We start from the raw sequence: 17,069 nt of genomic DNA, 5'->3' as shown, positions 1-17,069 counted from the left end.
TGTGTGGCTTTCCACCAAACAAGAACTCCATAGTATAGAATAGGGCTCACAATCGCTGTAAAAGCCCAATGAGAAAAAGAGGCCAATAGGCCCCACGTATACCCCAGCATTCTTTTACATGCATAGAGTGCCGTTGAGGCCTTCTTGACCCTCTCCTCCACGTTGAGCTTCCATGACAGCTTACTGTCTAGGATGATTCCTAGATATTTTGTGCAAGGTTTCTCCTGTAAGGTCACCGCTCCTAACTTAGGCCTGGTCCAATTTTGACCTTGTACCTCTTTGTAAACAAGACCATATCCGTCTTCTCCGCATTGACTTTCAGCCCGACATTAGATGCCCAGGTATGAATATCCCGAAGCGCCCGATCCATCAAAGAACTAATCGTTGGAAGGCATTTTCCACTTATGACAATTGCAACGTCATCTGCGTAAGCCGTAAGTTTTACGGGTCACTCATCGAATTGCCTGAGCAGTTGGTTGATGACCAGTGTCCACAGCAGAGGTGATAGCACCCCTCTCTGCGGCGTGCCCCTGTCCACTGATTTCGTGGCCTCGTACAATCCCCATTGTGATGTAATCTTTCTGCGATTTAACATGCAGCCAAATTTGCTACTTCTATTCCTTTTTACCAACTATATGTATTCAGTGTTGCGCCATCTGGTGCAAATCACTGATAATGCTGGATTTTTGTTTATTGTCAATTACTTTGCTTGACATTCCCAAGTGCTCATTGTTTATTAACAATTGTTTTTGTTTTTATCGGCCTATTGATAAATAATTCAAGGTTCGAATCGAGCTCAAGGCCAGAACAATAATTTTTTATACTCAGTTGAGCAGAGCTCACAGAGTATATTAACTTTGATTGGATAACGGTTGGTTGTACAGGTATAAAGGAATCGAGATAGATATAGACTTCCATATATCAAAATCATCAGTATCGAAAAAAAATTTGATTGAGCCATGTCCGTCCGTCCGTCCGTCTGTCCGTTAACACGATAACTTGAGTAAATTTACAGGTAGCTTGATGAAATTTGGTATGTAGGTTCCTGGGTACTCATCTCAGATCGCTATTTAAAATGAACGATATCGGACTATAACCACGCCCACTTTTTCGATATCGAAAATTTCGAAAAACCGAAAAAATGCGATAATTCATTGCCAAAGGCGGTTAAAGCGATGAAACTTGGTAGACGGGTTGACGTTATAATGTAGAATAGTAAATTAGTAAGATTTTGGACAATGGGCGTGGCACCGCCCACTTTTACAAGAAGATAATTTAAAAGTTTTGCAAGCTGTAATTTGACAGTCGTTAAAGATATCATGATGAAATTTGGCAGGAACGTTACTACTATTACTATATATGCGCTAAATAAAAATTAGCAAAATTGGATGAAGAACACGCCCACTTTTTAAAAAAAATTTTTTTTAAATTCAAATTTTAACAAAAAATTTTATATCTTTACTGTATATTAGTAAATTAAGTCAAAATTCAACTCCAGTAATGATATGATGCAACAAAATACAAAAATAAAAGAAAATTTCAAAATGGGCGTGGCTCCGCCCATTTTCATTTAGTTTGTCTAGAATACTTTTAATGCCATAAGTTGAACAAAAATTTACCAATCCTTCTCACATTTGGTAGGGGCATAGATTCTATAACGGTAACTGTTCTATGTGAAAATCGGCGAAATCGGTGAAAGCCACGCCCAGTTTTTATACACAGTCCACCGTCTGTCCTTCCGCTCGGCCGTTAACACAATAACTTGAGCAAAAACCGATATATCTTTACTAAACTTATCCCACGTACTTATCTGTACTCACTTTATCTTGATATAAAAAATGGCCGAAATCCGACCATAACCACGTCCACTTTATCGATATCGAAAATTAGGAAAAATGAAAAAAATGCCATAATTCTATACCAAATACGAAAAAAGGGATGAAACATGGTAACTGTATTGGTTTATTGACGCAAAATATAACTTTGGAAAAAACTTTGTAAAATGGGTGTGACACCTACCATATTAAGTAGAAGAAAATGAAAAAGTTCTACAAGGCGAAATCAACAGCCCTTGGAATCTTGGCAGGAATACTGTTAGTGGTATTGCATATATAAATAAATTAGCAGTACCCGACAGATGATTTTCTGGATCACCTGGTCCACATTTTGGTCGATATCGCGAGAACGCCTTCACATATATCTTTAATTTGATATCCATATCGTACAAACACATTCTAGAGTCACCCCTTGCCCACCCTAATGGCGATATCTCGAAAAGGCGTCCACCTATAGACCTAATGCCCACTCACTCTTAAAATGCTCAGTAATACCTTTCGTTTGATACCCATATCGTACAAACATTCTAGAGTCCCCCTTGGTCCACCTTTATGGCGATATCTCGAAAAGGCGTCCACCTATAGAACTAAGGATTACTCCCTTTTAAAATACTCATTACCACCTTTCATTTGATACCCATATCGTACAAACACATTCTAGAGTCACCCCTGGCCCACCCTAATGGCGATATCTCGAAGAGGCGTCCACCTATAGATCTAATGCCCACTCCCTCTTAAAATGCTCAGTAACACCTTTCGTTTGATACCCATATCGTACAAACATTCTAGAGTCACCCCTGGCCCACCCTAATGGCGATATCTCGAAAAGGCGTCCACCTATAGACCTAATGCCCACTCCCTCTTAAAATGCTCAGTAACACCTTTCGTTTGATACCCATATCGTACAAACACATTCTAGAGTCACCCCTGGCCCACCCTAATGACGATATCTCGAAAAGGCGTCCACCTATAGACCTCATGCCCACTCCCTCTTAAAATCCTCAGTAACACCTCTCGTTTGATACCCATATTGTACAAACATTCTAGAGTCACCCTTGGTCCACCTTTATGGCGATATCTCGAAAAGGCGTCCACCTATAGAACTAAGGATTACTCCCTTTTAAAATACTCATTACCATCTTTCATTTGATACCCATATCATACAAACATATTCTAGAGTCACCCCTGGCCCACCCCAATGGCGACATTTCGAAAAGGCGTCCACCTATAGACCTAATGCCCACTCCCTCTTAAAATGCTCAGTAACACTTTTCGTTTGATACCCATATCGTACAAACATTCTAGAGTCACCCCTGGCCCACCCTAATGGCGATATCTCGAAAAGGCGTCCACCTATAGACCTAATGCCCACTCCCTCTTAAAATGCTCAGTAACACCTTTCATTTGATTCCCATATCGTACAAACACATTCTAGAGACACCCCTGGTCCACCTTTATGGCGATATCTCGAAACGGCGTCCACCTATGGAACTAAGGATCACTCCTTTTCAAAATACTCATTAACAGTTTTCATTTGATACCCATATCGTACAAACATATTCTAGAGTCACCCCTGGTCCACCTTTATGGCGATTTCTCGAAAAGGCGTTCACCTATAGAACTAAGGATCACTCCTTTTCAAAATACTCATTAACAGTTTTCATTTGATACCCATATCGTACAAACATATTCTAGAGTCACCCCTGGTCCACCTTTATGGCGATTTCTCGAAAAGGCGTTCACCTATAGAACTAAAGCCCATTCCCTTTTAAAATACTCATTACCACCTTTCATTTGATACCCATATCGTACAAACACATTCTAGAGTCACCCTGGTCCACCTTAATGGCGATATCTCGAAAAGGCGTCCACCGATAGACCTAAGGCCCACTCCCTCTTAAAATGCTCAGTAACACCTTTCATTTGATACCCATATCGTACAAACCTGCCCTGTCAGCCCTGGTCCACCTTTATGGCGATATCCCTAAATGGTGTCCATCCATAGAACTATGGCCTACTCTCTCTTAAAATACTCTTTAATACCTTCCATTTGATACACATGTCATACAACCACATTCTAGGGTTACCCTAGGTTCATTTTCCTACATGGTGATTTTCCTTATTTTGTCTCCATAGCTCTCAACTGAGTATGTAATGTTCAGTTACACCCGAACTTAGCCTTCCTTACTTGTTTCTAATGATAATTATTGTTATTTTTTAATTTTTCTAAATTTGAAAAATTGTATTTTGTTTTTGGAATAGTAAGTAGAAAATTTTTTCAGACAACCTGCCATAGCTGCGCAGATAGATCCATTTCGAAGGGTGCTAAGCCTTCATCATCAGTACGCTTTAGGCATGCTGCGCTAACCATTTAGCTATACAGCGGTGGTTTGTTTGACTGGCAAGTTTGCTACTTCTATTCCTTTTTACCAACTATATTTATTCAGTGTTGCGCCATCTGGTGCAAATCACTGATAATGCTGGATTTTTGTTTATTGTCAATTACTTTGTTTGACATTCCCAAGTGCTCATGGTTTATTAACAATTGTTTTTGTTTTTATCGGCCTATTGATAAATCATTCAAGGTTCGAATCGAGCTCAAGGCCAGAACAATAATTTTTTTCTAATGATAATTATTGTTATTTTTTAATTTTTCTAAATTTGAAAAATTGTATTTTGTTTTTGGAATAGTAAGTAGAAAATTTTTTCAGACAACCTGCCATAGCTGCGCAGATAGATCCATTTCGAAGGGTGCTAAGCCTTCATCATCAGTACGCTTTAGAAAAAAATTATTGTTCTGGCCTTGAGCTCGATTCGAACCTTGAATGATTTATCAATAGGCCGATAAAAACAAAAACAATTGTTAATAAACCATGAGCACTTGGGAATGTCAAACAAAGTAATTGACAATAAACAAAAATCCAGCATTATCAGTGATTTGCACCAGATGGCGCAACACTGAATACATATAGTTGGTAAAAAGGAATAGGAGTAGCAAATTTGCCAGTCAAACAAACCACCGCTGTATAGCTAAATGGTTAGCGCAGCATGCCTAAAGCGTACTGATGATGAAGGCTTAGCATACCCAAAAAAATAATTTTTTATCTATCTATATATATAAAATAGGATGTATGTATGTATGTATGTATGTTTGTATGTTTGTATGAGGCTTATGGACTCCGAAACTACCACGCCGATTTTATTAAAATTTTCAGGATAACTTAGTAGGAACCCGCAGAGTGTTTGTGAAAAGTTGTTTTCCGGGAAGTGGACCAGGGACCGATTTATTCTAAACTATCGTATATATGGCTCGATGAAATTTGGTATGTAGGTAGGCGTTATATCTAGAATAAAATGTCGGATAATTTTTCTTCCGGGAAGTGGACCAGGATACATATTGGTGACTAGGGTCTCGAGATATAGGACAAAAAGTGGACCCGGGCACCCCTAAAATGTGTTTATACAATATGGATATCAAATGAAAGCTGCTGACGAGTGCTTTGGTACAGGGTAGTTTTCATACCTATTGGTGGGTAGGGTCTTGAGATATAGGCCAAAACGTGGATCCTGGCACCCCTAGAATGTGTGTGTATTATGGATATCAAATGAAAGCTGTTGCTGAGAGCTCTTCATGTTGATATTCGATTTAGTCGCATCAACCTGGCAAAACTGATAAATATGCATGCGAAGCCGAAATAAGACATGAATTAATAATACCCACATTCCTATTTACATACGTCATATTCGATTTGTCTGAAATTTGGTATATAAATTTGCCTATATTAGTATTTACGATGCTTTTTTCCGGAGTAGACCAGAGACGGACTGGGACTGGGATTAGGACTGGGACTGAGACTATGACTCGGTGTGGGACTGGGACTGAGACTCGGAATGGGACTGGAACAAAATACATACCACCCTCTGGGACTGGCAATAAGATATGAAGAAGAATGGGAAAAACTTGAGAGAAGAGAAAAGAGAGAAGGAGACTGAGAAAGAGATAGAATGAGACGAAGATGGAGATAGATGAAGCGAAAAATACGGAGGGAGGAGTGAATACAAAGATTGCTAGGAAAAAGTGTAGAGGGGCAAGGCAGAGTTAGACGGAAAAATCGTATTAAAATGTATGCAGATGTACCAAATTTAGGGCAGAACAACGTCTGCCGGGTCTGCTAGTAATTTCATAGAACCTAAGTCCAAGCTACGTTCCTTTGTTATGACATAATAAAATTATTTTACATGAAATTCCGAAATCGTGTAATTTTTAAGGCGTGTAACTTTACATTTTAAGAAATTAAACCAAAATTACCTACCAAAACTGCCAGCCCCGTATGTGTAAGAAACTTTTGAGTTTATAAATGTCTTTAGAATAACATGAAATTTGTGTGTGTTATGGACTTATACGCAATTCTTCAGATTCCCGCAGTGTTCAAAAAAAAACAGTTGCGTTCTTTCTGTCACGGAAGAGATTTTTGTCTTATGTGAAAGGGGAAACTTAATTATTTTATTAAACAAAATTTTGACTCCATTAAGTTTCTGTGTGAAATTGGTATAAGTTTAGAATCACCTTTTGCAGAGTAATATGACTGTAACTTTTGTAGTTAACAACTGATTTTAAATCTTTTGTAAGTTTTGGATAGACAAAACTTCATTCTCAAAAATGGCATAAACAATTTTTAGGATAAGTATGAACATTTTGGTGTATTCACCCAACAAACCAATTTTTTTGTTAACTGATAAATAAGCCTTAAGACGTACGATGTACAATATTTACCCTACTATTAGGTTTATATATCAGTAGTGAAAACAGTATTCCTTATCGCTTAATAGCGCTTATACCAGTTTTTGCTGTGCACTTTTAAATCCATACAAAATTTGCGTCCAACTAATACTTAAATCCAGATGTTAATTACTTTTGTCAGTCAACTTAACTTAGACCAGTGTTGCAGCTTAAAATTTAGTGCTCTGCTTCCAACTTTGGTATTATGGCAGTGTACAGAAACTCAGTTATTCAAGAAGTTAATTATTCATAAATTCGAACATACCAACGCCTAACTAACTTGATATATCGCTATAAAGGTGGACCAGGGGTGACTCTATAATGTGTTTGTACGATATGGGTATCAAATTAAAGGTATTAATGAATGAATGATATGTGAAGGCGTTTTCGAGATATCGACCAAAATGTGGACCAGGGTGACCCAGACCATCACCGGTCGGGTACCGCTAATTTATTTATATATGTAATACCATGAACAGAATTCCTGCCAAAGATTCCAAGGGCTTTTGATTTCGCCCTTCAGAACTTTTTCATTTTCTTCTACTTAATATGGTAGGTGTCACACCCATTTTCAAAGTTTTTTTCTAAAGTTATATTTTGCGTCAATAAACCAATCCAATTACCATGTTTAATCCCTTTTTTCGTATTTCGTATAGAATTATGGCATTTTTTTCATTTTTCGTAATTTTCGATATCGAAAAAGTGGGCGTGGTTATGGTCGGATTTCGGCCATTTTTTATACCAAGATAAAGTGAGTTCAGATAAGTAGGTGGGCTAAGTTTAGTAAAGATATATCGATTTTTGCTCAAGTTATCGTGTTAACGGCCGAGCGGAAGGACAGACGGTCGACTGTGTATAAAAACTGGGCGTGGCTTCAACCGATTTCGCCCTTTTTCACAGAAAACAGTTATCGTCCTAGAGTCTAAGCCCCTACCAAATTTCATAAGGATTGGTAAATTTTTGTTCGACTTTTGGCATTAAAAGTATCCTAGACAAATTAAATGAAAAAGGGCGCAGCCACGCCCTTTTTAAATTTTCTTTTATTTTTGTATTTTGTTGCACCATATCATTACTGGAGTTGAATGTTGACATAATTTACTTATATGCTGTAAAGATATTAATTTTTTTTTTTAATTTGACTTAAAAAAAATTTTTTTTTAAAAGTGGGCGTAGTCGTTCTCCCATTTTGCTAATTCTTATTAAGAATACATATAGTAATATGAGTAACGTTCATGCCAAATTTCATCATGATATCTTCAACGACTGCCAAATTACAGCTTGCAAAACTTCTAAATTACCTTCTTTTAAAAGTGGGCGGTGCCACGCCCATTGTCCAAAATTTTACTAATTTTATATTTCGCGTAATAAGTTCATCTCACGTACCAAGTTTCATCGGTTTGTCCGTCTTTGGTAATGAATTATCTCACTTTTTCGATTTTTCGAAATTTTCGATATCGAAAAAGTGTGCGTGGTTATAGTCCGATATCGTTCATTTTTAATGGCGATCTGAGATGAGTGCCCAGGAACCTATGTACCAATTTTCATCAAGATACCTCAATATTTACTGAAGTTATCGTGTTAACGGGCGGACGGACGGACGGAGGGACATGGCTTAATCAAATTTTTTTTCGATACTGATGATTTTGATATATGGAAGTCTATATCTATCTCGATTCCTTTATACCTGTACAACCAACCGTTATCCAATCAAAGTTAATATACTCTGTGAGCTCTGCTCAACTGAGTATAATAAATATAACCCTTAACAGATTTTGCTCCTCTGCCATGCGTAAATTTGTACATGCACAGTATCACCGTGTTTGAATACTGAACCTGATCCAATACACGCAAATAAAACAGTTTTGCTTGCTACTGCCCTAGCAAAGGTAAGAGATTGTGCTGATCATTGGCAATCGCCACATTTGTTGTTCGATTCTAGATTGCACGCCTCTTTCGTGACTGAGTCGTGTGTTCAACATCTTGGTCTATCCATAAGCACCATATGGCTGGCATTGGATCATCTCAAAGAGGACGAGTTGAAGGTGACCTTTTACCCAATTATTAATGCACTAATTTTGCCAAAAATTACGGGTGATTAGCCCACTCAAACTGTGGTTGCATCAAGATAGCCGTACGTTCAAGGATTATTTCTAGCAGACCCTCAATTTATGAAGCCTGGTCGCATTGACATATTGGTTATGGATCAACTGATCTGTTCGGAAATTCGCAAGGGTCCATCAGGATCATCTATGACGCATTTTCCGGGCCTGTACATGTACAAATTTACGCATGGCAGAGGAGCAAAATCTCTTAAGGGTTATATTTATTCATTCGCGTGTATGTGCACTGGCGCTATGCATTTGGAATTCGTCGGTGACTTGTCAGCAACAGTATTTCTCAACCCTTTTAAAAGGTTCATCAATCGTACAGGTTTTATTCTTTAACAACATTCCAAATTGTGTGGGTGCTTAACGAATTCTGCCTAGCAGTTTCAAACAAGGCGTGGTGGATGATAAACTTCGTGTTGCTGATTCCAACATTGAATGGCGATTTAACCCCCATTCTGCACCTCATATGGGAGGATATTGGGAGGCTGGTAACAAACGTAAAAAGGGCACTTCATAATATGTGAACCGCTAAAGTCGATCACAGAGGCTCAGGGTAATGGGTTTGATGGTAATCTTCAACAGCAATATCAACTATTAGAACTCATTTTTGGCATCGTGGGAGAGACGAATATTTGTCAAGTTTACAATGTCGTTCAAAATTGTTTCGACAATCTCGAAACTGTAAAGAAGGCCATGTTGTCGCTGTTTTTAGTGAACTCCTCCGCTAAAATAGATACTAGCCAGGGTCATAAAATGCCATCCTGGAGGTGATGATCGTGTACGGGAGGTCACACTAAGGACAGCTAGTGGAGAGTTGGTACGATATATAGCAAAGTTATGTATTTTACCCACTAAAGGAGATATATTTTATGACGATGGAAAATTGTAATTTTAATATAAAATATTTTATAATGTATCTCATGATATTGCCGTAATTTTGTATTGCACTCATCAAGTTAGTTAGGCGGTGGTATGTTCGAATTTATGAATAATTAACTTCTTGAATAGCCGAGTTCCTGTACACTGCCATAATACCAAAGTTGGAAGCAGAGCACTAAATTTTAAGCTGCAACACTGGTCTAAGTTAAGTTGGCTGACAAAAGTAATTAACATCTTGATTTAAGTATTAGTGGGACGCAAATTTTGTATGGATTTAAAAGTGCACAGCAAAAACTGGTATAAGCGCTATTAAGCGATAAGGAATACTGATTTCACTCCTGATATATAAACCTAATAGTATGGTAAATATTGTACATCGTACGTCTTAAGGCTTATTTATCAGTTACCAAAAAAATTGGTTTGTTGGGTGAATACGCACAAATGTTCATACTTATCCTAAAAATTGTTTATGCCATTTTTTAGAATGAAGTTTTGTCTATCCAAAACTTACAAAAGATTTAAAATCAGTTGTTAACTACAAAAGTTACAGTCATATTACTCTGCAAAAGGTTATTCTAAACTTATACCAATTTCACACAGAAACTTAATGGAGTCACAATTTTGTTTAATAAAATAATTAAGTTTCCCCTTTCGCATAAGACAAAAATCTCTCCCGTGACAGAAAGAACGCAATTGTATTATTTTGAACACTGCGGGAATTTGAAGAATTGCGTATAAGTCCATAACACACACAAATTTCATGTTATTCTAAAGACATTTATAAACTCAAAAGTTTCTTACACATACGGGGCTGGCAGTTTTGGTAGGTAATTTTGGTTTAATTTCTTAAAATGTAAAGTTACACGCCTTAAAAATTACACGATTTTGGAATTTCATGTAAAATAATTTTATTATGTCATAACAAAGGAACGTAGCTTGGACTTAGGTTCTATGAAATTACTAGCAGACCTGGCAGACGTTGTTCTGCCCTAAATTTGGTATATCTGCATACATTTTAATAAGATTTTTCCGTCTAACTCTGCCCTCGCCCCTCTACAATTTTTCCTAAGTAATCTTTGTATTCACTCCTCCCTCCGTATTTTTCGCTTCATCTATCTCCATCTTCGTCTCATTCTATCTCTTTCTCAGTCTCCTTCTCTCTTTTCTCTTCTTTCAAGTTTTTCTCATTCTTTTTCATATCTTATTACCAGTCCCAGAGGGTGGTATGTATTTTGTTCGAGTCCCATTCCGAGTCTCAGTCCGAGTCCCACACCGAGTCTCAGTCTCAGTCCCAGTCCTAATCCCAGTCCCAGTCCGTCTCTGGTCTACTCCGGAAGAAAAGCATCGTAAATACTAATATAGGCAAATTTATATACCAAATTTCAGACAAATCGAATAGGACGTATGTAAATAGGAATGTGGGTATTATTAATTCATGTCTTTATTTCGGCTTCGCATGCATATTTATCAGTTTTGCCAGGTTGATGCGACTAAATCGAATATCACCATGAAGAGCTCTCAGCAACAGCTTTCATTTGATATCCATAATACACACACATTTTAGGGGTATACGGGTCCATGTTTTGGCCTATATCTCGAGACCCTAGTCACCAGTAGGTATGAAAACTACCCTGTACTAAAGCACTCGTCAGCAGCTTTCATTTGATATCCATATTGTATAAACACATTTTAGGGGTGCCCGGGTCCACTTTTTGTCCTATATCTCGAGACCCTAGTCACCAATATGTATCCTGGTCCACTTCCCGGAACAAAAATTATCCGACATTTTATTCTAGATATAACGCCTACCTACATACCAAATTTCAGGCAAATCGAGCCATATATACGATAGTTTAGAATAAATCGGTCCCTGGTCCACTTCCTGGAAAACAACTTTTCACAAACACTCTGCGGGTTCCTACTAAGTTATCATGAAAATTTTAATAAAATCGGCGTTGTAGTTTCGGAGTCCATAAGCCTCATACAATCATACAAACATACAAACATACATACATACATACATACATCCTATTTTATATATATAGATAGATAACACCCAACTTTTTGAAGTTATAGGCGCGTTATGAAAAAATTATTATGGTGAAATTTTAAAAACTGTGACGCAAAAGTTACAGGTTGAAAATGCAGTTCGCGTGTATGTCAGCTGTGAATTGTACGTGCAAAATAACTTTAAGTGGGATGTTTGTATATGAGTGATGTTCAAACGCATGCAATAATATTGTGTTAAAATAAAATTAGAGAAAAAAAACTTTTTTAAAAATAAGCTTTTATTATTGTTTAATAAAATTAACTAAAAAGTAAAATATAAATTGACCGTAAAGAAATATAACACTTTATAAGTTCGTCTGCGAGAAAAAAATTTCATATTGTACATAATTATATATTTTAAACAATAAAACTTTACACCTAAATTATTAAATCTTACAGTTTATATCACAGTCCCAATTATTCTAATAAAAGCGTGTTAAATTTTGATGGTATAATTAGGAATATTTAGAACCTCCTTTTCTTGTTATCACAATGTAGAATGTAGTTATGTAAGCTTTACTTAGTTATTTGTAAGGTTTCACATCCTATTCATCTCTTTTAATGCATCCACATTACAAGGTTTCTTCGAAGTCAACTTTGAACAGTCAAGTTATTATATTCGAATGTTAACTAACTTAAAATCATATTTTATTGTGACTTTGCCTATGTCACGTTCAGTTTACAACTACTCATTGCAGATCTCTGCTCTGTTCCATCGCCGAAAATCTGTAAAACAAAATCAAGTGCTCAGAAAAGTATACAATAAAAAGTATGCAACATTTAGCGATAACAGCGTAACTTCTACGTTTGTTTCATACACAAACAAAGCGAAGTTACCTGCGTTCTTGAGGACTTCGGCTTTTATTCCCTTGTGAATACAAATTTTTACCGATGACTCCGTTATCGATTAATGTATCGAATTCTCACAAAGTAATATTGCGTTGTCATCGTTATATATGTGTGCAAAATTTCAGATCAATCGGACACCGGGAAGTGTAACAAATTTAACTTGCAAGATTTGATTACAGACAACAGCCAAGTGAAAGTAAATAAAAGCTTATAATAAGAGAGACTTCAGTGCTACACCCAATGGACAATGTACTTGTACAGGACTTCGTCTATTTGTATCTAATCACAAGTTTAACAAAATCTGCGGAGTGGTCTCGGAGTCTACAAGCTACATATGTACATATCTATGTACATTAGACTGGGTCGATTTATTAACCGATACCGCGCCATTGATTTTTCGATAGGATTTGGGCTCACGAAAAAAAAGTTCCACTACGCATACCCAAAAAAAATAATTTTCGAGCCTGTGAAATTTCATCGATTTTTTATGCATTTTTTTCATTTTCAAGGCACAAAATAATTTTTTATGTATTTTTTTCGTGTCAGTTGGCAAATGCAAAATTGGTAAATGCAGATTTTGGAAAAAAATTTCTTTTATGGAGATTTTGAAGAATTTTGGTCGAAAAATCGACTTTTTTTCGAAGGCTCGAAAATTATTTTTTTGGGTATGTGTAGTGGAACTTTTTTCCTGAGCCCAAATCCTATCGAAAAATCGATGGCGCGATATAGGTTAACTTCCGTCCATACAAATCGACCCAAACCAATTTACATATAAGATAGTACAAGATAACCTAAGTATTTTACTTACTCAAGGCTTGGTTTTCTCCAAAAGCGGTGCCGCTATTGTAGTATCGCGTGGAATTCAGCCCATTTCAAACAAGCTTAACATTACAAACGCTCGTTCATTGACCCAGGTAACTACCATAAGTTCATTCGCTTTCACTAAGTCACCTAATGCATTAATGCGTCATACCCAAATTGCTCAAGTAGGAATCATATTGACAATATGTAGGTCAATATAATAATTCGCTGTATGTAATTATTAATGTAAGAATGTATATATGTATAGGTTAAAAACTTTTGTATAAAATAAAAAGTATTCACGAATAAAGGGAATTCTGATGTCTGCGCTAAGCATTAGCGCTACTGAACTTATACTTTTGTTTAAATTTACTATCAACACACTACACTATGTTACGACCGCTAAAAAGCGCCCAGTATACTCACCGTTTTAAGCGGCACCGCTTTGTTGGATTATTATAAAATTAAATTTTGCATTTTTGCGTGTTTTTTTTTTTTAGTTTTTTATTATTTTCTTTAAATAAACGTACAAAACAAAATGTTTATTCAAAAATGTTGTTTTTTTATAAATAATTTCACTTATTTGACAAAATGTTCACCGCTTTGCGGTGGCAAAAAACGGTGATTTACGAATTTCTACCATCATGACGGCGGTAAAATTTTATGCAGTACCGCTATATTACGTTACGGTGAACTTCACCGTCTTCTTAGTTTCCACATAATTACATTTACAATGCAACATGTTGGACAACATACTCTACCGCTATGTAACGGCCGCTATATAGCGGCATCGCCACCAAGCCTTCAGTCTGAGTCTGCGCATCTCTATAATATGGCTCTTTATTTACATATAGAGGCGGTGCATTTAGAATAACTTTTGGCCCTTCAGAAACATGCAACCGGCAAGGTGCAGGTACCGCACTGTGGAACAAACGCGCCTTCTCACAAGTACTTGTTTGCGCTGAGAAGTCAATAAAATCTTTAGAACTGATGTCTTTTTTCTCAAATATGCGAACAGTTTCTTAACGCTAGACCACTGATCTTTTTCCACCGGCGTCCCCTTTTCTTAGAATAGAAGCCTTAAAGCACGTGTGGCTGCTACATCCTGCCAAACTTCGCAAAGCACAGCGTGTCAATATTCTCGATCTCTTAATTTTGTTTTACGAATGCGCGTAACGTTTTTGTTAACACAAATATTCAAATTTTCACTTATTATGTGCACCAAAGACTCGCGATCTTAAAAAGACTTTATGCAAAATTTAAAGGTTTTTGAAATCAAAAGGTTAAATATTTTTTTAGAAAAGAGAGAGCTGTCAAGTTCCCTATTACTTTTTTAATATATTTTAGGTTAAAACATATTGAATATTTTGCCAAGAGGGTGAAGTTATTTTATAAGATAAGTACTGATGTCTAATTGTGGTTTTTCCATTTGGTCTTCAAACAACAAACTGTTGACACTATGGACACATTAAAGGCCGTTTTCGCAATCTCCAGTTAATTTAGATTTTAGCTTCCGATGCAAAATAAAAAAAATTTAATCCATATCTTCTTGCACACATTTTTATATATTTTTAAAATAATTAATGTCATTTTATTGTATATCAAAGTTGTTAATAAAGAAAAATATATTTATGTATGTATATCATCCTGTCTTAAAAACGCCCTATCGTAGCATAAAAGCAATACGTTTTGACGTGAGCTGCAGCGTTTATGACACAAATTCTGAAATGGGACGTTTAAGGTTTCATCGATTCTTTTACAAATTTTAGAACTTGTGCATCATTTAAATTTGTATATATACCCGGATATCTGGGGTTTCCACAAGCTATCCCACCTGATACCACCGCACACATTTATCCATTCACAACGCCCGCTGCTCCAGAATCTCCATCACATGTGTCACCACCAGCAAGTCCACTACAAATCATTGATGATGTTAAAGATCTTATCGGCTTATAACAAATAGCACAGACCTCCGGTACTATTATAGATAGGATAGTAGTTTGGAGAAGTTCCGAACGCTCAGTTGAGCCTGCACATGTTACACCCCATCCACTAACTCGCATTTCTGTATATGGCTCTAATTCAGTACCTCAAAGCGGAATTGGTTTTATTGCAGAAATCTCGATAAATGCTGAACTCAATTTAAAAGCAGCTATATCCATATGTGAAGTTTCCTCATCATAAGTAGGTAGAATAATCAAACACTGCACATTGCGAACATGTCCAACAGCGTTCATATTGGTTACACCAGCTTTAACTTCGATATGAGGCGCATCTCTCTTTTTCAGGCAATGCGCGGCCGTAATTACAGTTTCCAAATTGGCCAATGAACCAGCGCAAAAATATTTCCCAAAATAATGTAATGAAACTATATATTTCCTATCCTCTATACTCGAATAATTGCCGTTTACAATGCGGAATCACGAACTCGCATCGCTCAAAAGAGAGCTAAGCAAGACTAACATGAGCACCAAATAATTGCTTAAATTCATTGTAAACTGTGATTTCGTCTACCGATTGTTAAGTATAAAGTACTTAAAACAAGAAAGCTCTTGTTGGCGCTATCTATATCTTTACTAAAGTTTCAGAAATTTTCAAAATCAGGTGAACAAACAGTTTTTTGCTCTATCAAAATGACAAATTCAAGATAAATATGTATATTCCAGCGGACGGGCGGACAAGATGAACGACTCATTATATCATTTTAATAAGGACGATGATAAGGGGAGGACTGAGTTGCAAGCCAAAGATGACAAAAGCGCATTAAGGGATGCGTCAGACACAGGGAGCAAGATCAGTGGTGATACAATGAACTCCGTGTTGGAAAAGCATACAACTGAAAACAGAGAAGTAGAGTGGAGAAGGGAAAAGAAGTAAGAGAGCTCTCTCTTAGTACCGTGTTGCACTAACAATTGTCCAACGCTTGGGAGTAGTGATCGAGCCAACAGCAAGGGAGATCGGGGGATATAGTGGTGTGAAGATGATAGCGTGCGACAACATCGCGAGCTTGCGGTGGCTGGAGGAAGTGGTTCCGAACCTCCAAAGGCAAACCACGAACGCGCGCTGTGAGCTGGTGGATAAAGCGCAAATCTCCATGGTACCAAGTGGGCGGTTCCACGCCCAAAGTTGAAGTATGGATAACATGCGTGACGAAGTCGGAGAATACAATAGAATCCGAGTATACCAACACAGGATTGGACGGTACTTATTGTATCTCGGCCTACGCAGGATGGTCAGTCCTACATTTTCCAAATAAACAAGCAGGCGGAGGATATCCTTTACACGCAATTTTGGAAAATTTACAAGGGTATAAGCAAAAAGAAAAAAAATTTACATGCGACCCAGGAAAAGAAGTGCCGAGGATAACAATCCTAACACGCTAAAAGTGGGCGAAGTCGAAAAGGACCTAAAAAGCCTTAGAGAAAAGGGACAGATGGAGGACGCGGACGTCACCTCGAGGGTGTTAGGAGCGAACCAGTAGACAAATGGTGCTGCGAATCGCACAGAGGAACACCCAGCACAGCATTTAGAACCCGGGAAAAGAAGTCCCGAGAATATGAATCGTAATTTGCTACGAGTGGGAGAGGCTGAAGTGGGCCTCGAAACGGGAAAGGGGAGGACAACGATGCCGTCACGAAGATGGTCGAGGAAGCAGGGCCGCAGAGAGCCGAACCGGGCCCCTCGGACAGTTCGCGTTTACGCCCCCCCCCCCCCCCAAAAATAAACTCAACCCAGTAAAAAAATAGCATAACATACATACATTTT

General features: G+C 37.4%; 1 protein-coding gene and 1 long non-coding RNA gene across 2 annotated transcripts in view; both read left to right on the top strand.

The window, feature by feature from the left end:
* Positions 1-17,069, top strand: part of LOC137247075 (trypsin-2-like) — a 190,444-nt gene that overhangs the window by 94,797 nt on the left and 78,578 nt on the right. The gene's annotated exons all lie outside the window — the stretch shown is intronic.
* Positions 13,904-17,017, top strand: LOC137247074 (uncharacterized). Its single transcript, XR_010951773.1, has 2 exons — positions 13,904-15,908; positions 15,971-17,017. It is a non-coding gene; the product is annotated as an uncharacterized lncRNA (long non-coding RNA).

This window comes from Eurosta solidaginis, chromosome 3 (genome assembly GCF_040869045.1).
Source record: "Eurosta solidaginis isolate ZX-2024a chromosome 3, ASM4086904v1, whole genome shotgun sequence".
Classification (NCBI taxonomy): domain Eukaryota; kingdom Metazoa; phylum Arthropoda; class Insecta; order Diptera; family Tephritidae; genus Eurosta; species Eurosta solidaginis.
This window is presented reverse-complemented; position numbering and strand designations above follow the sequence as displayed.